The sequence below is a fragment of the Suncus etruscus genome, chromosome 6 (genome assembly GCF_024139225.1).
Source record: "Suncus etruscus isolate mSunEtr1 chromosome 6, mSunEtr1.pri.cur, whole genome shotgun sequence".
NCBI classification, from domain to species: Eukaryota; Metazoa; Chordata; class Mammalia; order Eulipotyphla; family Soricidae; genus Suncus; species Suncus etruscus.
The window spans coordinates 36,064,407-36,085,629 of record NC_064853.1 but is presented as its reverse complement, the minus strand read 5'-3'; the positions used below and the strand labels follow the sequence as shown (position 1 = coordinate 36,085,629).

At 46.6% G+C, this 21,223-nt stretch overlaps 1 protein-coding gene and 1 long non-coding RNA gene across 2 annotated transcripts in view; one reads left to right on the top strand and one right to left on the bottom strand.

The window, feature by feature from the left end:
- The window catches only part of CTPS1 (CTP synthase 1), a 1,052,426-nt gene that overhangs the window by 681,841 nt on the left and 349,362 nt on the right, over positions 1 to 21,223 (top strand). The window lies entirely within an intron of this gene.
- The window catches only part of LOC126011451 (uncharacterized), a 290,776-nt gene that overhangs the window by 75,741 nt on the left and 193,812 nt on the right, over positions 1 to 21,223 (bottom strand). The window contains exon 2 of the long non-coding RNA XR_007496763.1: positions 3,766 to 3,849. This is a non-coding gene — a long non-coding RNA (uncharacterized LOC126011451). The remainder of the gene's footprint in view (positions 1 to 3,765; positions 3,850 to 21,223) is intronic.

Sequence of the window (21,223 nt, the reverse complement as noted above, 5' to 3'; positions counted from 1 at the left end):
GGATTCCTGGTATTATTCATCTGGCTCAGGTTCCTTCTGTACAATGCCTCTCTGAATACCTCATCCATAGCACTTTGCCCCATCAACAGCTATTTGGTTTGGGCATTCAAGTGCCTGTCCACTTCCTTCTCTGTCTTGGGGACAGGGTCCAAATTTATTCATCCCTATCCCAGCATATCCTCCCCAGTCCCACACAAACAGCAGCATCTTCAAAACCACCTCAGAGTCAGGGTGGCCCACAACCTATACTCCAGAGAAGCCCCAATTAGACAGCTCAAGTTGCTTCCTGGACACTCCCTTTGACCTTATCCCTGGCCTCACCATGCTCCTCTTTGAAGCCTGGTCCCAGTTGGAACTTTCTGGTCTAACCAGAGAACTGGACGCCCAGTTTCTCTATGCAACATTGAGCCTCCACCTACTTGGAGGGTGCCACTTTCCTCTACCTAGAACATCCTGGCTCCCCTTCTGTCATGCCTCAGAAGGACCCAAGCCCCATTTATAACCTACAGCTTTCTCATGGAGCATGTCCTGTCTGCTCTGGGAAGTACTCAGCAGTCATTAGCTATTCCTGGTATAACTCATCTGTCTCAGATTCCCTCATTCCTCTGATAGGACAGACTCCCGTCCATCATCCACAACTTTGACCATGGAGTATGTCCTGCTCTTTCTATCCTTATCACTCTGATAGGACAGAACCCCTTTTATCATTCATGACTTTGACCATGGAGTATGCCCTAATACCTCAATTCTTTTTTTGTATATGTATCCTTTCTGAAGAATTTATGATAATTAATAATTATTTTAGTTAAATTATCATGAGCTATAATGTTACAAAGTTGTTTATGATTGAGTTTTTGTCCTACAATATTCCAACACCTACCATTAACAAATGTACATTTCCTACTCCAAAGCCCCTAATTTCCTTCCCAGCTTCCCTACTGTTTGCCTCCTCTGGAAGATATTTTCCTTCACTCTCTCTTTTCCTTTGAGTCACTGTGGTTTGCAATATTGCTACTGAAGGGGTATCATGCATATCACTTTATGTCCTTTCAGCACCCAGTTCTTATCCAGAGTGATCCTTTCCAACTACCATTGTCATAGTGGTTCAGAAGATATGTGAGGAAGGTCTCACTGAATGAATGAATGAATGAATGAATGGGAAGTCAGATCATCTGCCTTCTGAGAGCTGACAGCTCATGAACACTCCTGAGCTCACCATCATAAGCCACTTGGGCCACCACTGGCCAGAATGGCAACTGTCCTGGTAGAGACATGGTGCACTGAGTAGACAGGGATAGAAGTCCATAACAGTGTGGACAGTGGCCTTTCACAAGGGAGTGCATGAGAGAGATTGTTGGAGACAGTGTCCTGTCAGAGGATCAATTTTTCTGTCTTCTGTCTTTTATGCAGCCTTTTACCTAAGGCTGCCTACCTGCAGACTTTGCTGTAAGCTTTTGAGCTAACAGGAAAGGTATTTCACAGCTGAAGGAGATTTTTCTTTGAAGCCAAAGAGAAAAGTAAACACCCCCAATACCAGTTCCAGATTTAGACCACTCCCTTTAGCTTCTTTCCGGAGTTAATAGCTACGCTTCAAAAAACCTGCCCCTTCACAGACTGATGTTAGCCCAGATAAGCGGGCTGCAGATCCCACTTTGGAGACATAAGGTCTCCCTCCCTTCTGAATATTTTACTGCCTTTGTTCTATAACCTTCGCGCCAAAAAGTATGATTGACATGTCTTTTTTCCTGCCCATTTCTCCTCCTCTATATAAGAGATGCTGGACCAATAAATTTTTACCTCTGATCAGATATTTCGCCTGAGGTCTTCATTTACTAACCTCTCTCAGATTTTTTACAGGTGTGGTTGTTCTTTTAACCCAGCCAAATAAAGATGCGGACGTCCAAGAGCCTCCCAGCCGTTTCCCCGCTGGCCGGGCCCCTCCGGGGGGCTTTAGGACCCCGCAAGAGATAGTGTTAGGCCTGCTGCCATGGAGGCAGATCCTGAGGCCTGAGCCTGCTCATTCTACAGAGCTCGAGATGATGGATGATAAAATGATTCAAGTTCTGTCAAGAGAGGGGACTATAAACTTATGTAGGAGGCAAGAATTGACACATAGAAAGCAACTCTAGGTAGGAGCCAATAAGAGATACAAGGGGCCCTCATAAGTACACTGGCTGCTTCAGGACACTGGCCTAGTGCAGCTAGAAATACTCAACACAAGGGAGGGCTAGATGAGGCAAGAAGGAGAAGGGGGTGCTGACAGCGAGCTGAGCTTTCCCTCAGCCCATTGCCTCTTTTGGCACTATGCCACTGAGCATTCCCTCCCTTGCTTCCACATGGCTCGAGCCCAATTCCTTGGCATGGCATTCAAAGGCTGCCTTGCTTCCACCAGCTTCACTTTCACTGGCTCCTCCCTTGTGCCCACATCCCAGCCACTCCACCCAGGTGCTTTTTTGCTCACTCCTCAGCTGGAAGACCTCCTTCCACTTTCTATCTGGGAAATGTCCACATACCTTTCAAAGCCCAGGGCAGTGTCTCTCCCACTAGTGATCTTCCCTGAGTCACTGGCCCCAAAACCCATATTGAGGGGTCCTTCCTATCTTCACAGGGTCCTAACCTCAAGCACATTTCCCTCCTCCTCCAGAGAAGATTCTTGAAGCAAGCATTGTCCTCATCCTTGCAACTCCCTATCTGGCCTCAACACTAAACATAGTGGGAACAAATATGCCCAGACAAGTAGACCTGCCTTGTTTCCTTACTGGGGGAAGGGTCCCACCATGAAAAGGGCCAAGGTGTGGCCCCTGCCTTCAAGGAGCCAGGTATGAGGGGGGAGAGGACATGTGAGCCAAGCACAAAAGATTTCCGGGGGAGACTACGGATGCAGCATGTGGCCAAGTATGTGGCCTAGGCCAGTAGGGTGCTCAGCAGAGCCTCCCCAAGAGATCAGCTCACAGAATGAGGCTGAGGTAAGCCTTTTGAGATCCTGCTGAACCTGCCAGAAAAAGGCTTGTCTTGTCAAAAGGAAAGCTCTGACTGCTGGACAGGGCTCCACTACTCTCTGCTCCTCCCCTCAGCAGTTCTCCTGCCTGCTGTGCAGTGCTGCCTGGAACTTTGACTTGCTTACCACTCTAATTAGAACCTTGCTGTTAGGTTCCCGCTTCCCATAAGCTGGTTTAAACTCTCATGGCCATCTTGGCATGTTGCTCCATCACATATAGGACAGGATAAGGGCTGGTTCCTGCCCATGTATCATCTTAACATGAATCAGAGTGTACTAATAGGTGACCATCAGCCCCACCTCCAAATGCATGAGCCTCATCCATAAGGCACACACTGTCCAATGTGTAACTCTGGGGCCTGGAGGTCCTCGAGGTATCTAGGGAAGGGTGTATACTATTAAGGCAACCTTCCCTCCACCCTTGACTGTGACCAAAGCCTGCAACCTGGCTTGTGTTGTGCCCAGGTCACAGAGTGCTACTCCCTTATTCTTCAAACAGGAAAACAGGGACCCAGAAAGGAAGGTTCTTGCTTGAGGTTTTCCTGACAGTAAAGGCAGACCCTGGATCAGAACTGGTTCCTTGGCTTCTTTCCCAGGACATATACTCATTGTCACATGCTGCTGTGTGTCACAAAAACCAGCTACAGGGCTCTGACATCAGGCAGTGTTTTCCTGGAGTCTTAATAGTGTGGGACTCTAGTGGGAGTCTTCACATCTGCTTCCTGTCCTGTATTTGGCTGATATGGGGGAGACTTGGGGGAGCTTACCTGCCAAAGGCCAGCTGTGGTCTCATGGTGGAGATGAACAGAGACTTCTAAGTGCTTGGAGGACTCCGATGGAGATAGATAGGCCTGTGGGCAGGAGAGAGAGAAAATATTAAACCATTGTCTTCCATTTCTACTGGTGTTTAAGATTGCATCCAAATATGGTAAATGGAGTCTTGCTGAGAGTGGCCACACAGCCTCACCCGGCCACATCCCATTCTCCAAGATGGTCATTAGAGCCAAGGCCAGGTTCCCCATCCACCCATCTATCTACTCGAGGGACACATGCATGGCCTTCTGACCCCATACAGAACTGAAAGTCAAGGTCACCAGCCCCTGTGGGATACCCCAACATTCTGTTCTGCACTCAGGCAAGAAAATCTCATTTTCAAGCACTCCTTGGGGACCGCATCCCCTTCTGGGCTCTTTGAACAGGATTTGTTGTGCTTCATTCATTCTTCTTTTCATTATATAACCATTCATGCCTGCACTTGATAGCCACTTGGGTGAGTTATTAGATGTGTGTGTGTGTGTGTGTGTGTCTGTGTGTGTGTGTGTGTGTGTGTCTGTGTGTCTGTGTGTGTGTCAGGTCAGGTCTTGGGAGATCAATTCACTGAGTTACAGTTCAAGTTTAGTAAGAAAGGCTCCCATGTCCCAGCCTGGATGGCTTCACCCTGTGCCCAGTGCTAAGCAAAGCACATAAAATATTCCCTCCAGTATGGCATAATGGTCAACACAAGGAATTTCTTTTGTGTAAAAATATTTCTCAAAACCCTTTCTTTTTTTTTTTTTTTGTTTTGTTTTTTGGGCCACACCCGTTTGACGCTCAGGGGTTACTCCTGGCTATGAGCTCAGAAATCGCCCCTGGCTTGGGGAGACCATATGGGACGCCGGGGGATCGAACCGAGGTCCGTCCTACGCTAGCGCTTGTAAGGCAGACACCTTACCTCTAGCGCCACCTTCCCGGCCCCTCAAAACCCTTTCTGATGGTAACTCTACATCTAACTTTTCCTTGGGAAAATAACACTAAAGTCACAATATTTTACAATGAACATGTATTTTTGTAGTCACAGCACCACCACATACATATAAATAATGGTCAAATATACTTATTTGATACATACAATTTATGTATTCTGAGATTAAGGCTTGGTCCCTTCAGGATCCATTCATTTGACACTATCTCAACAGAAATTGACACGATTTCAACAGCTCATGAAGTATCTCTGAGATGCCTGGACTTGTGGTCCGCAGATTAGAGACCCCTGAGAGGGTCACAGTGGCACCCCTGCAGGGAGGCACATCAGTTCAGATATGGCTCAGCAAGGATATGTGCCTTTGAACTGCCACTCTGTCTCCTCAGTTCAGAGCCCTCTGAGGTTAGTAGAGAAGAAGAACTTCACATTGGAAAATTGTTCTATGGATTAAATGAGACAGTAGGAAGTACCCAGTTTAGGGTCAAATACAATACAAAAAAACTCACAGTGTGCACCAGAGATTTTTATACTCACTACCATCATTTCCATAGTCATCATCACCATTTTTATCACTGTTATCAGTGCCACCAGCACCACTATTATCAATCTCATTTTTACCACCAAAAGCACCAAGCCTAGAGGTCAGGGAAATATCTAAGTGGGAAGAATGTATGCTTTACATGCAAGAAGCTGAGATTCTATTTTCAATACCATGTGGTCCCTTAGCACCTCTAGGAGTGTTATCACCCCCTCCCAAATCAATACCATCATCACTGCCACAACCAATGCCCTCCAGTTTCCTTTTCCTTTCTGAAGTGATCCACAGCAGTTCCTACCTTACCAGAATTATGTTGCCATATCTCATTTACCAGGTTCATGACCAGCTCTGTAACTTTATGTTTGTATGAATGTAAGTTAAACTTGTCTGATTTGGGTTTCTTATGTAGTAAAGAGTATAGCAATGTTAGCAGTTAGTGGAATTGTTCTCATAATTAAATAAAAAAAAATTACAAAACACAACATGATATTTGACATGTGTAATAAATATTCAGTAATTTCTGTTCCTTATTGTAATTAACATCATAATCATCCTCATCCTCATCATTTCTCCTCCTAGTCATCATTTCTCCTGCCTCAAGGGCAAAAGGCATCTAAATACATCTTGTCTCCCTATAAGGACCACATGATCATACTAATAAATTCATAGCTGAAACTACCTCGAAGGCTTTCATAAAATGAGACACAAAGCTAACTGAAGTTTTATTAACATGGAACATGGTCAAGGATAAAAAGTCTTGTAGGAACCCAAAGGATGTTGAGAAGGGACCAGTTAGCTCTGCAGGCAGATAATCTTCAGACTTGTTATATTGCTCATTCTCTCATTCACTCACCAAACTGACCAAATTTCCACTTAGGCTGTTAACAAACTCTTTCCCAGTGCTTTCTTTTTCTATTTTGAGATATTGCTTTATTAAATTTCCATAAAAATGCTTAGAGGCAGGGGGAATATGGTTGATAATCCATTCTGTAAAAAAAAGAAATGCTTGACATGAGGCTGGAGAGATAGCATGGAGGTAAAGCATTTGCCTTTCATGCAGAAGGTCATTAGTTTGAATCCCGGCATCCCATATCATTCCCCGAGCCTGCCAGGAGCGATTTCTGAGCATGGAGCCAGGAGTAAGACCTGAGCGCTGTCGGGTGGGACCCAAAAACCAAAGAAATGCTTGACAAGATGAAAAGGCTTGCCAAAGGGCACACACAATAGCCAAGGTCCAGGTTGGACCTTGTGACTTTGATTCTGTCCCACTGTCCCTGGGAAGCCAAACAGTTTATATAACTCCAAGTCATTTGTTTTCACTGCCTAGTTTGCTTCTGAGATAATATAATTAAATATTTCTTGTGCTATCAGTATTCTGGCTGGAAAATAAAGATTCTAAGCTACATGTGAATAAAGCATATGAAAGACACACTAGAGCAGGGAAGATAAGCATCTAGAAGCTGATCTAGATTGCCTGGTTTAATCCTGACTCTGACACTCATTAGCTGTCGAATATTAGACAATTACTTAACCCTTTTGTGTTGATTTCTTGATCTAAAAAGATATTAACAGTAGCTATCTTTGAGGTTCTTGTAAAGATTAACTGAATCAATCCTTGCACTATCTAAATGTACTATTAAAAGTGCATAGCAGTACCAAAGACTCTCTGAATTTCAAAGACTCTTTGAAATTATTATTATTTATGATGTGCCTTTGTCACACATAGAAGAAGGTTTGGCACATAGACTGTCTCTAATAAACTTTTGTTGGATGATGAGATGAATGAAACTCCTTGGAAAGAGGCCTATGGTGATATTCAAGACCAGATGATCAATTCCAAAGAATACTCAGAGCTCTGGTCTCCAGGAATCTTGGTCCCCCCAGTTCTGGGATCATAGACAAATTTAAAAGAAAACAGGTGAATTATATTTATGTTTTTCCCAGTGACTTTCTGCCCATTGAAGACCCGTGAGTAATACCCAAGGGCTAAGAGCATGTATTCACTATTAATTGGATATACCTGTACCTCATTTTTCTGATCCATGAAATGGGGAGTGCTCACAATCTTAAAGGGCTATTTGGGGCTCAATTATCACATGGAGGAGATAAAGTCTATTAAATTTGGTTCTGTCCATGCTGCAGTGTATAGACACATACCACAAGTCAACAGCCACTAACACTGATGTGCTGTTTCCTACCACAACTTCCCTCAGGAGGGCTTTAGATTCCTTGGCTATGGATATGGCTTATTAGGATAGCCTAGGTTTTGCTCTCTAGGCCAAAAATCTGCTGCCAAAATCCAAACTGTCTATTTGGCCCCTGCATGCACTGGGCTCCACAGAGGTGGTGCAGCTCCAAGGGAAATAGCCCCGAGGGCAGGAGGAGAATTCTACCAAATACTCAGCCAGGGTTCAGCTGCCTGAAAGCAGGCCCATGCCACTAGCAGGTGGGCTGTAGGGGAGGTGAATTCCCCTGCCACATCCCCTATTACCCTACCCCTCAAAAACACCCATACCAAACCCTGCAATTAGTTTCTTTTCCAGGACTCTGAGGTTCTGAGATTGTCCTGATTATAGAAAGGAATGTACATTTTCTGGCCTAGAACCTTTAGAGTCTTGTCCCATTTAATCCAATTCTGTTCTCTCTGTGCAGCTGGGAGAATACACCCAAGTTTTATTACATGTTCTCATCTGTGAGCATCAGGTAAATATCTTTGTTCATTAAGTCATTTGCAAGGAAGAAAGGTGAGGCACCGGGGAAAAAAGTGTATTGTCCAAGATATTACAATTAATGAGTGACAAAGTTAGAGTGTTGGATTTCACAGTTCCATTCAATCATACTGCCTCCAATTATTTTTAAAGGTCACTGTGTGTCACAGGCACTGGATCTATACTTTTTAAAAATATTCAGGGGCTGAAGAAAAAGTGCAGGGGATTAAGCACTTACCTCACATGTAGCTAACCCCAGTTTAATTACCATAATCATATAGAGTCCTTCAAGCACCACCAGGAGTGATCTCTGAGCACAGAACCTGGAGTAAGTTCTAAAAACTTCTGTGCTTGGGTCTCTCAAATAAAATAAAATAAAATAAAATAGAAAAAAATTGTCACATGAACTCTTTCCCAAAATAACTCCAAAGACCCTAGCATTCAAGTCAGTTCAACCACCAAAGATAGATTTTACTTGTCTGTGCACCAGTACCATGTCAGGTTCCAGTGTTGAGGACAATAGTGAGTAACTGATTGCATTAACTCCTTTACAAATGACAACTGGGCAGACATAATGGCAAAAGAACTTGCCTCAGCTTTCATCAAGGAGCTGAATCAGCCTGAATCACTGACCAGCCTACTTGTTTCTCTTACTATGGGACTTGACCAGAAAATTCTAGTCAGTGTGTAACCATGAAGGTCTGGTTCCAGGGTCTGGTTGAGGGTAATCAAAAGAAAGATAGTGATGGATCAGAAAAAGACTTTACTGATAAACATGCAGGTTGATTGGCAGATGGTGGACTCATGTCCTCAAAGAAATCATTTTGACAGGGTCAAAGGACAGGGGAAGGATAGGAAAGAAAAGTTGAGTTGCAAGTCAGTGGGCATCAGAATGAACAAGATATTCCCCCTTGAAGCATATTGTCTTTTTTTTTTATTTCTTTGTGCTACACTTGGCAATATTCAGGGGTTACTCTTGGTTCTGCACTCAGAAATTACTTTTGGTGGTACTTAGGGGACCAAATGAGATGCTGGGGATGAAACAGGTGTATGTAAGTCAAGTGCCCTGCTCCACTGTACTATTTATTGCTCTAGCACCTGAGGCATTATACTCACAAAAGCCCCAAAGTAGGGGAAGGACAAAAGCACATCCTTAGGCTCAAAGGAAAAGGTAAATTAAGGACAAATGTCTTATCTATAGGGTTGGTGGGTAAAAACATTTGTCCTCTGTCAACTATTAATCTTTGGCCTTATTTCACTTATGCTACCCAGGAAGTAGAAATTGGCAAAGTGCTTTTGAAAGCAATTTTGTAGTGGATATCAAAAACATTATCTCACAGATATTCATAGTTTGGAGGTATGGTTATCCCAATTTTCAGGAAGAGTCCAAGATAAAAGAAAAATAAATAAAACAAATTGCATGTAACCTTATTAATAAGATTGAAGCACTTAGTACTGAAGCCAATGAAAGTGCTAAAGCAATGAAACTAACAGAGCTATGAAAACTAGATAGAAGTAAGCAAACAATATCAACCTACAGTCCTAACCCCACTACAGTTTATCCTTGCAAATAAAGTTTTATTGGGACAGTCTCATTCGTTTACATGTTGTTAATAGCTGGTTTTCCTGCCTCCAGGCAGAGTAAAACAGCTAAGACAGGAAGTATGGTGCCCAAAGTCTAAAATATTTTTGCCCTTTACTGATCTCTGGTCTGCTTACTGATCTCTGTTCTGCTTGAGAGAATACTATACATTCTCTAAGAATATGGTGACTAACTATTATCTTGAGAAAAGCAGGCTGCATAATGTTATATATATATAGGATGATTCCATTTTGGTAAAAAGGGGGAAAACCAAACCACCAAAACCCCCACACAAACAGAAATAAGTAAAACACACACACAACATGAACAGTAAGAAGGGTTTTTTTTTGGTGTGTCCACATTTGCCTTTGTTTTCTCAAAAATACACACATATCATCATTGAATGGAAAAATGCACACATTTTAGGGGTATGCCATACTGAATACCTTCACTGTGGTGATATTACCAAAGCAAGGAAAATAACAGAATATATTCTATTATCTGGTGCAGGTAATGAGGAAAGGTAGTCTCCTGATCTGCACTTCTAAGAGACACTGATTTCCAGGGTCCTTGTTTCAAGGGCCCAGAACAACACAGGACAAAGTGCCAAGGAGTCCTGCATATAAAGTTGCTCCTGGTTATCACCTCAGAGGGTTCAAGGGAGAATGGCAAACTGTGGTTCTATAGAGATAGTTCTTCCAGGGATGATGGGATGCAAGGAAAACCTGAGAAATCCAGTGGGAAAAGCATCAGCAGATACAGTGAACTCGAGTTTCAGCCAGTCTTCTTGAAAATACAACCGAGGAGGTCAGAGAGATAGCACAGCAGTAGGGTGTTTGCCCTGTAAGCGGCCAACCCTGGACAGACACTGGTTCAATTTCTGGCAACCCATATGATCCTCCAAGCCTGCCAGGAGCAATTTCTAGGCACAGAGCCAAGAGGAGTAACCCCTGAGTGCCACCAGGTGTGATCCAAAACATCAAGAAAAAAATACAACCGAGACTGAAGTTCAATGTGTAAAAGAAAACAAAATGAAATGCTCTGGAGAAAGAGGGGAATGCTTTATAACCCCCATCCCTTAAAAGGCACTCCTGAGTCTTTTGTAAGAGGTTCTGTGGAGCCTGGCAGCACAAAAAGGCTGTGTGATGGCAATTTGTTTTGGGCCAGCTCTGCTCTGAAAAACCTGAGCCCTGGGGAACCCTAGCTGGTCAACAGAGCTGGTGACACCCATCTTAGTTGGTTGTAGAGGGACATGAAACATCCTCAGTGTGGCATGTTGTCTTTCATCCCAAGGTACCATCTCCCAAGGCCAGAGACTTCTCTGGGGGCCGAGAGGCCTAGTCAGCCCCATCATGCCAGCCATGTGGCTGGCAGGAGCCCCAACACACGCTAGAGATAAATACAGGGTCGGTGCACCTGAATCTAAACAATGGGCTATTCTGGGTAATAATTGCTCATCAACAGGACAGCAGGCTCTGGACAAAGACCAGCCTGGGGGAAAGAACAGACTCTGGGGTGGCAATCACACCAAGTGCAGGTGCACAAACACTAGCCCAGACTGTCACTGTGTGAGGTAGACAACCCTCACAGTGGGAAAACTGAGACCTGAGAGTATTATGCTTTACTTCACCCAGAAGCTTATCAGGAGCCTTGCCTGGGCAAGACTCCCCCATTCAGTCACAGGGGCCAAATGGGAGGCCGAGGTGAATCCTATGTCTACAGCGCCTGTGACAAGAGGCAGGATGTGTGCACCTGAAGGCAGGGCGTGGAAGGGCCTTGAGGGAAATGCAGCAGGGGTGGGGACAGCCCACTGTTGGTGACAGTTAGATAGATGCCGGGTTGATGCCAACAATGACAAATGAGCATCAGCATGTGAGGTGGGCAGGGCCAGGCCTGTCCTGCCCTCTGAGGGGAGAGGAGCCCTAAGATGCCTGAAGATACCAGATGACTCACAGAACTAGCTACAGTCAGGAGCTACCCCTGTGCAACCTTTCAACCCTCCTGGGGGATGCACAAGGGCCCAAGTCCTGCTACTCCATCGCCTGCTCACATGCACCAGGTTGGCCTCAGACAAGGGTAATGGGACCTTCCCTTTGTCTCTCTCATACAAGTGCCTCCCATCCAGGCCGGGGTGGGCCTGGCACACTTGTGCTGTATAACATCTGTATAACATGTGGCGTGTGAACACTTCTCGGATAGGGCACACTTACAGGGAGGGGACACTTCTGAGCTAGGGGCCCACTTGTGGGGTGGGGACATTTCTACATAAGGGCATGCTTGTGGAACATGAACACATCTGAGCTGGGGACCAAGAGAGGGTCAGCAAAAATAGTGAGAACCCCTAAGAGCCAGAGCTCGAGAGTTCAGTCTATTGGAGTCACACTACAGTGACCTGGGGAGAAGACACCTTTCCTTGGTGGACCTCCTGCTGGAGCTAGTCCACTCTAGGGCACCCTCTGTTCAGACACCCATAGCGCGCTGAGGGTTTGGAGTCAGCCAGCTTTGGGACAGCAGCCTTTGGCCTCCAAAACAAACATCTCTGATTCCCCTGCTTGGGGCTCAGCACAGAGTAGTTTCCCAGGAACTAGCCACAGCCAGCTCCCAGCCAGCACAGCTGAACTTGGCCTGAAGGAGAGGCCCAGCTGCAGAGCAGCAGCTATCAGCAGAGAGCCAGGCAAGTTGGCTTTCCAGGCGGTTTGTCTGGTTTGCATAAAGGAGGCTAACCCAGCTCAAGATTCTTCAAAACAGCGTGCGATTTCCAATACAATTTTCCTCAGGGCCTCACAGGTAGAGCTGAGGCTCTTATTCATTTTGTAACCAGGACATCTGGCCTAGTGGATAACTTCCACTGGGTGAACTCTACAGTGATGGGGAAATTAGTACCTGCCAAGGATCCAAGGCCTTTGTTCCAGGGCAACCCCCTACAGTGACAGGGAACTCATTACTTGCCAGGCTGCTGGGCATAAGCCACATGCCTCTCAATCCAGACCTGCCAGCTTGAACTCTGGTATGTGGAGAAATGAGGGTATGGTAAGCTAGTCTGGGGGAAGGCCTGGGAGAGGTGCAAGACGACGGCAGGAGGAGGGCTGGTGGCAGAATGCAGCTAGAAATGACACTTCTGAACACTGGGTTAGGAGAGCTCTGACACCACCTACCTGCTGCTGCTTCCTGAGCCGGTCCTGCCCATCCACTCCTCCCAGAAGCCAGCCGGGCTGCCAGCTGCTGGAGGCTGCTCTGCAGCTGGACTATAGGGGCCAGGGAGCTTCAGCTGTGATGTGTGATTAATGACGATGAGCTCACCCGCCATGAAGGAAGGCCATCCGCGGGGAGACCGGAGGAAGGCTGGTTATGGATTTTAACCCTCTGATGTTACTGGCTGGGAATTTAACATCAATAATTCAGGGCAACGGGGAGGAGGGGGGTGGGAGGAAAAGCCAAAGTGAGAGGGATGTAAAGACTGAGGGAGAAATGGAGGGAAGGCATGGGGGAGGGCAGGAAGTGGGAAGCAGGGACTGAGATGCAGGTGCCACACTCACTGTAGTGTCTTGCCACTCATGCACCTCTGTGAAGCAGACACTGGCACAGAGAGCAGAGCAAAGATCAAGGGGCAGGGTAGGGGGGGACCTATGAACCCAGGTCTGTGAATTCCAGAACCCACCTTCTTGCTCCCACACCTGTACTCAGCATTCAGCACCTCTGAGATGCTAATGAGCTCACCAGGCCTGCACCACTGGGCTCTATGCTTGGAGAACTTGGCCCTGGGACACTCACTAGCCCCTGGCCTTCTGGACAACACCAGAACTTTGTCACTAGAGCTAAAAAATGAACCGCTATATTTAAAGGCATTGTTCCGTCACTATGGCAACAGAGGGGCTAAGAATAATATAAAAAGATGATATGCCAGGTTGTCACTGGCAACCCAATTTTAAGGGTCTGTGTATGTGTTTTAAAAGGAACTGGGGGGGAGTGTTGAGGTTCAGACTCTCTTCCCCACTTCCTCCAGCACCATCTGCCCCAGTGATGGTCCTAGATGCAGTCAGACAGGGTCTTGCTTACCTCTGCCTGCACCAAGCCAAGGAGAGCAGGTCCATCCAGCCCCAGGATCAGAGACAGAAGTGACTCTCAGGGTCCTAACTACTAGCTAGCTGCTCCCCCTTCTTGGAAAGCCCCCTTCAGCTGGAGAATCCCAGCCAGAGGTATCATCAGACACATGGCCCACACAGACTGATTTCTCTCCTATCTGGGTGTTCACTGCTGGCCTGGGAGCTCCTGGGAGTCCCAGAAACATGAACAGTTGGGAAAAAAGCATTTAGACTTATTGACAGATTTATTGACATCAGGGCTGGGAGGTGGCTGCAGTGGGTTTGGGCTCTGGTGGTTCTAGCTCTCTGAAGGTCCCTGAAAGGAGGGTCTGAGGCTCATGTGGGTCTGGAGCCTGGACCTCAAGGGGACCCACTTCAGGCCTGAGAAGAGATGAGTGAATGGGAATCAGAATGAGAAACCAGCCAGTTGCTTGTCTGGGATGAGACAGAAGCACCCAGGGGAGATATGATGAGAACAGGACAGCCAGAGGATGAACAGAGTTCCCAAGAAGGTTCATGACATCCAAGTACTGGAAAAAGATATGCCACCTGCCAGATCAGCCCATCCAGGTCACTTCTGTCACATCTTATGTGGCTCCTCATGTTTCTAGGTCCCAGTTCAAAGACGATGATGGCTGGATCTTAGCTGGGAAGCCACACACAAAGATTCTAAGGCATTAGGCCAGGTCCCCAGAAAATATTCACAGCCCACCTGGTGCCCACCTACTCACCATGGAAACCTTTGCCTAGCATAGCCCAGAGACCACTGAGCCACCAGCACACAGGACCAGGCAAAGCATCATAGGCAGATTGGGTAAGGTAGAAAGAAGAGGAGGGTCTGAGGAATCCAGGTCCTTGGCTAGGAAAGGTTACTCCAGGCAAAAGTGGGCCACACATCCAACCAGGGAGGTGGAGACATTCAGAGACGGGCATCAGCCAGGCTTGCTGGGAAGAGCCTTGCAGCCAAGAAGGGATATTAAAAAATGGTCAGATCCAGGTTTCAGGAGATCCAGCACTCAGCAAGAATGGTAGGTGCGGGGCTGGCGAGATGGCGCTAGAGGTAAGGTGTCTGCTTTGCAAGCGCTAGCCAAGGAAAGATCGCGACCGCAGTTTGATCCCCTGGCATCCCATATGGTCCCCCCAAGCCAGGGGCAATTTCTGAGTGCTTAGCCAGGAGTAACCCCTGAGCATCAGATGGGTGTGGGCCGAAAAAAAAAAAAAGAATGGTAGGTGCACTGGGTGAACAGAGCTGGGGAAGCTGAGGCATGATGGCATCAGAGAAAGCAGTGGGCCAAGGCTGGGAAGGTCTTCAAAAGAACATCCATGTTCATAGTTTCCTTCAGCTGTCAGAGAAAGGTCAGAAGGGCATTGCCACACCCAAGCTCTCCCCAATCCTCACACCTACAGGCTCTCTACATGCTTGGGAACCAAACAAGTATGCACAGGAACTTTCATGTTGACTGCCAAGAATCCTGAGAAATGAGAAGTATTCAGGAAAGCTGGAGGGTCCAGATAACTGAGGTCTCATGAATGGGTATGGTCTGGGAGGACTTTCTGTGGGAAGAGCCTGCTATGACTAAGGTCTGACAAAATTGAGAGAAAGAGTTGGGCAGAGCTGGTCATGAGGAACAAGAATTCCAAACAGGCTGTATTTTCTTATAGGAAGTGTAGATGTGTAGGGAGCTGAGAGGGGTTAGGGGAGAGTGGAGAGGAATGGGTAGAGCAGTTTTAAGATCCTCATTTGGGTCAAACACACACTATCTTCCTCTTCTCCACCTCTCAGCTCTGGGGACCCAGAACTTTGGCAGAAGTTTCTGGGCCAGAACACCTCATGAAGCAAGCTTCATGGGTGACTTGTCTTTTCTCACTCCTTGAGCAAATATTGTTTAGCGCCTAGATGGTGTCCTAGGCAGTGAATGACAAAGAACAAAATGTTGGCCTTCTTGGAACTGTCATTGTGTTTGTGGTCAGACATAAATGACAAATAGCAGGAGGGATGTTTTAGATATGGTTATATAAGGATCCTGTGGTAGATCTGAGTTTGGTCTTTTCTCTGGCTTCTCATTCAGTGTTTTTGGAGAAAAGAGACTCAGAGGCTAGGTGACCTACCCAGATTTGTGTGACTGTAACTCAGAGAGCAAATTTGCTGCTTCATGGTCCAGGGTTGGTCCTGAAATGCAGGGTCCACTGGTCATATTTCAGAGCTGGGGCTCCAGCCAATGTGAGTTCTGGCAACACTGACCATGTGCCTACCATGTGATACACATTTCAATGGCCCATGGGGCAGAAATGTCTTCTCCAGGAAGCCTCCAGGCCAGAGAAGGGCCATGAATCTCTGAGTCCCGGGTCCAGAGTCTGTGGTGAGTCTGGAATTCCTGGGGTATAACTCAGCCTCAAAGAAATTTCATCACTCACACACTTCTCCTGCCCAGGGTAGCTGGCAGGGCCTATAAGAGAATCTGGTCCATTTTAAAGGGTGACAAACTGAGGCTGGCACAATGAATGTCCCCCAGCATCAGCCAGGAGAGGGGCAGGACTGAACAGCTAGGAATCCTGGCTCCTGGGCCAGAGGGATGTTTGTGGGTGATGAGATGGGTGTCCATCTGCAGTTAGATGAGCTGGCTGTGGTTCTGTTACTCCTACTGTCTATGGCCTGGAATCTGCCTGAGCCTGTTTCCTCACCTAAAAAAGGAGACTGATATGGCAACCATATTAAATGTGTTTATTAGAATAAAGAGGGCATAAGAAAAATGCCCAGCACAGTTATAACTGTAGGTGAAAGCTTGAGGATGCTGGCATGACCCTGGTGAGAGGGATCAAGTCTTGTTGGAGTTGGAATAGCTGAGCTGCCCAGCACTACACTAAACTCAATTCCTACAGAGTGCATTGGGGAGCTGAGTGGCACAGTCACATTTCACACCTCAGGCAGACATGGTAGAGGGCTGGCACTGTTCTTTATCCCCCCTTCTCTGTCTCTGTCTCTATCTCTGTCTCTCTCTCTCTCTTTCTCTCTCTCTCTCTCACACACACACACATACACAAAACACACAACGAGGCATGTGCTGCAATTATAGCATCAGACTGTGACCCATTCCAGAACAGTGGAAGCCAAGACCAAAGGGGTCAGAACAGGGAATCTAGGGGACTCTGTGTGTGTATTTATGAGTCTGTGTGACAGTGTGTAAATGTGAGTTTGTGAGACTCTATAAGTGTGTGAGACTATGTACATGTGAGTGTGTGACTCTGGGAGACCGTGCATGTGTGTGACTGTGTGAGATGATGTATGTATGATGTGAGACTGTATGTAAATATGTAAGACTGTATATGTGGCTGTGTAGGAAACTACATATGTGTTTGAGTTTATGTGCATGGATATGAGTGTATGGCTGTGTGTGAGACTATGTGTATATACAGACTCTACATGAATATAAATGTGTGTGGCCATGTGGGCGACTCTTTTTTGTTGTTATTGTTTTGAACCAGACTCATAGTTCTCGGGGGTTACTTCTGGATCTGTGCTCATAAATCATATTGGATGCCAGGGATTGACATCCAGGTTGGCCACATGCAAGGCAAATGCCTTACCTATTGTAATATCATTCTGGCTCCTGTATGTGCAACTCTTATGTGACTGCCTGAGACAATATGTAACTAGGTGTGTTAGTGTGTGATGGCGTGAATGATTGTGCGTAAATGTGTGGCTGCATACGTTTTAGGGGTTGTGTGTTACTGTGGCTGTGAATGCCTGTGCGAGAGGCTATATTTGTGTGAATGATCTGTGTGAGTGTGAGACTCTTTCTGCATCAGTTAGTGAAGGATATAAATGGGTGCATGTGTGTGTGGTTGACCCTGTATATGTTTGTGCTATAACACCCCTTCCTGACTGGGCTAAAACCAGCCTTCATGGGTCCAGGGCCAACTCCATCACTTGGCAGGCCTGGGCCAACGGCCAGCTCGAATGCTGCAAACCACACCTTGACCAGGTGAGAGAGGCAGTACAGGCTGCTGAAATAAAGGGCTTTGAGTGTGTTGCAGCAGTGATGGATGGTCACTGCAGGGAAGTCATTGCCAGAAGAAAGCAAAAGAGAAGCAAAAAGGCAGGGCTGGAGCTTGCCATCAACAAGTAGGGTAGGAATGAGCTTTCATTTTTCTAAGTTCCCAGGAAGAGGTGAGCTGAGAGGTGGACCAAGCAGCCCCATATCCTTTCAATTTGTACAAACAGTACTTCCTCCAAGTGAATATTTGTCTCTGAAAAAAAGTGAAAGCAATCAAAGCCAGTTGCTTTTCCTTCTGCGCCTCAGCACCGCCATCTTCCAGCAGGGGTTTGGGTGGAAAGTAGAGGCAGGTCTCTCAATACAGATGGGAAACAGTGCTTCACAGGGCTCAGAAAGGCAGTAGTCAATTTCTCTGTTCCTGCCAGCAATGTGTTGGCTTGTAGGCAAACCTTGGGTTCCTCATGCATCCATCTTTCTGGGACAAGAGGATGAAGGCGGTAGGAGGGTGATAGGAACAACTCAGGAGACACATGCAGAGCAGCTCCTCCTTGCCCTCTGCCTCAGCAGTCTGTGGGGTGACATTTCACTGCCACCACTGGGGACCCCCATCACAAAGAGATGCAGCATCACGCTGACTCCCACACTTGCTTAAACAGCAGAGTCAGGATTTGAATCCAGTACACTGGGACCCTCAGCCTGAGCTCAGGGTATTTCTTTCCCTCAGACCAGTCTGTCTCTTGCCTGACATGCCAAGAACAGACACTAAGATAGAAGGATTTACTGACATTTACATGACTGATCTCAGAGGAAGGCTTGCCTCTCATCCACCTGCCATTCAGAGCCCTGCTTCCCCAACACAGTGCCACCTCTGGGCTTAGCCAGGTGACCTTCCCAGTTTACTCACCCCCAAACTTCCTACGCCTTTTTTCTCTAGAATATTCTTCCTGGCTGCCAATCAAGTCCCACAGGCTACAGAATCTCCAAAGAACCAAAGATGACAATTTCATATAGAATGTGATCTGACCTGGCCCTTGGGATTGCTCCCAGGCTCCAAAAAAGCAACTCTTAAAGGAACTAATGAAGAAGGCAGATGTTGTCATTTCCTCTATAGGAATGTCCCACAGATGGATTCTTCATAGGTGGATTCCTTTGGCACACAGATGGTCCTCCTAGAGAGAAGAGCATACACACCCAATCACCCAAGTCCACCCTGGCTATCCACATTGTTTTCCTCTCTTTCCAAGACTTTTACCTGAAATTTCTATTTAGAGGGTTGAGGGATAGCCTGAGTTGGGAACCAGACATCCCACAATAGAGGACCTGTAGCTCCCAAGGGAAGCAATAGGAAAGGAATGCACCTATGGTGGGAATATAGAATGGGGCAGCCCTTCTGGAAAACAGTCAGACAGCTCATTAAAAAACAAAAACCAGAACTTCCATATGATCCAGCTGTTCTACTTCTGGGGGTTTCTTCAGAGGAACTGAAGTTAGGATCTTGAAGAAATAGATATGCCATGTTCAGGCAGCCAAGGAGTGGAAATCATCCACATAGCTGTCCTTGTTGTATGTCTGAATAAATACACTGTGTGTGTGTTTGTGTGTATGTGTGTGTGTGTGTGTGTGTGTGTGTGCAGATATTGTCATGCAGTCTTGGAAAAGAAGGAAATTCTCAGCATGCTCTACCAAGGAGGATCTGGAGGCCACTATGTTTGGAGAGAGAAGTGCCAGGGAGACACATTTGCATCTGTGTGGCTCCATTTACTCAAGGCACTAAAATAGCCCTAGGAATAGAGAGTAGATTGGCGGTTGCCAGGGGCTGGTGGGGTGGGAGGAGGCAAAGGCACTTATAGTTTCTCTCAGCATGCAGCTGAATGTTCTAGTATGTTTTAGAGAGCCTCTGGACAGCATTGGACTTGGGGTTAATAGTACTGAAGACAATTTTCTCATGTTAACAGTCCTTACTGCAATGATATTTTGAAGCTCATAAGTTAGAATGAGAGAGGTAGACTGGTGAATGAGCAATGCCTAATAGGCAGCAATTATCCGATCATCTCGTACACTGAGCCCAGCTCTTAGTGTTTACCTCCATGAATTCATTGAGTACAGGCTAGGACCAATGTCCTCTCTACAAATAAGGAAACTGAGGCATGGAGAGGTTCACAACTTGCCTACAAGGGCCATCACTCAGCTCAGGCACAAAACTGGGAGGAAAAGTAATTTCTGGTTCCAGAGTCTGTGTTCTAAGCCCTGTGCTCTGTCCCTGCATCTCTGTGAGCAAAGACTACCCCCAGAGACAGTTGATTGGAGCACACTCACATCCAGCATGGAGGCAGGGGGAAGTTTCCAAAGGAATTGGAGGCAGGGTGGAGTCTCAGAATGAAGTTAACCCTCTCACCTCCATGGAGGAATAAAGCCAGCAATGGACACCGCTTGGGAGGTCCCTTTGATTTCTTGTCCACTGTTGCAAGTCAGCCCCTGAAGAGGTTGACTGATGGAGGGATGGAGGATGAGGTGTTTCCCCTTCAGCTCAGAGCACGCATCTGCCACCCTGTCTAGCTGACGGTTCTGAGGTGAAACGGCGGGTAAACAGCTCACAGACAGTCAGGCTTGTGGAAATATTAGCTTTATTCGGTGGACAAGACTGAAGTCCAAAGACTCAGCCTCAGTTCCTGCAAAAATCCCCCTCGCCTTCCACAGACCCTTGTTTTTATCCCCCAGAATCAGGTACCACCCAATGGTGGGATCAGATACCAACCAATGGTGGAAGCAGAATCAGGTACTACCCTAGGGTGGGGGCAGAATGCCAGGTCATACTGTAGGGTAGGGCACAATCACCAATCAGGTTAGGGTCAGTAACATCATAATCCCCTAAAATATTTACATACGCAACAGTCCACCATCACTATTCTAGAACCCTGACTCAGTCTTGTTTCCTTCTTAGTGCCTCTTTAACCTCCCCACCACACACCTCTCTGGCTCTCTTGTATTTCCTCTGTAGTGTGACCACTCAGCTCTGCCTGGCTGCAGATCACGCACTCATTCCTTGAGCAGCAGTCCCTGTGCCACCTCTTGCCAGGATAAAGGTAGGCTCAGGAGATATTTTTTGGGATTGCCATGAATTTTCTATAGATGCCGGGGCTGGTCTTGGCTAGTTTATGAGATTGGTTAAAATCCACCTGATGCTCTCCTGACTGCCATGCATTTCCAGTAGGTATGCTGGAAAGACTGCTCAGGGGTAGCTGGGGACAGTCTCCTTTCTCCATGTATGCACAGTCTTTGGTAGAGACAAGCTGACAATCTTGGTGTGGGGCAAATGAAGGGTGTGGACACACAGAATGGATAACCTTTGGTCAGCCAAGGAAGTTTCTGGAAATGTCCTCTAAAGTGAGACCTGGGGGCTGAGTGGCAGAGCACTTGCCTTGCATGTTCCCCACTGAAGTAGGAAATAAACTGCTGCCTTGTGTAAGCAAAGGCACTCATTGCCGGAAAATTCATGGCTATTTGTTTGCTGGCGTTTTGTTTTGTATTTTGAGCATTTCGCTGATGACTTCACAATGGTGTACTCACAGAGGAAAACCA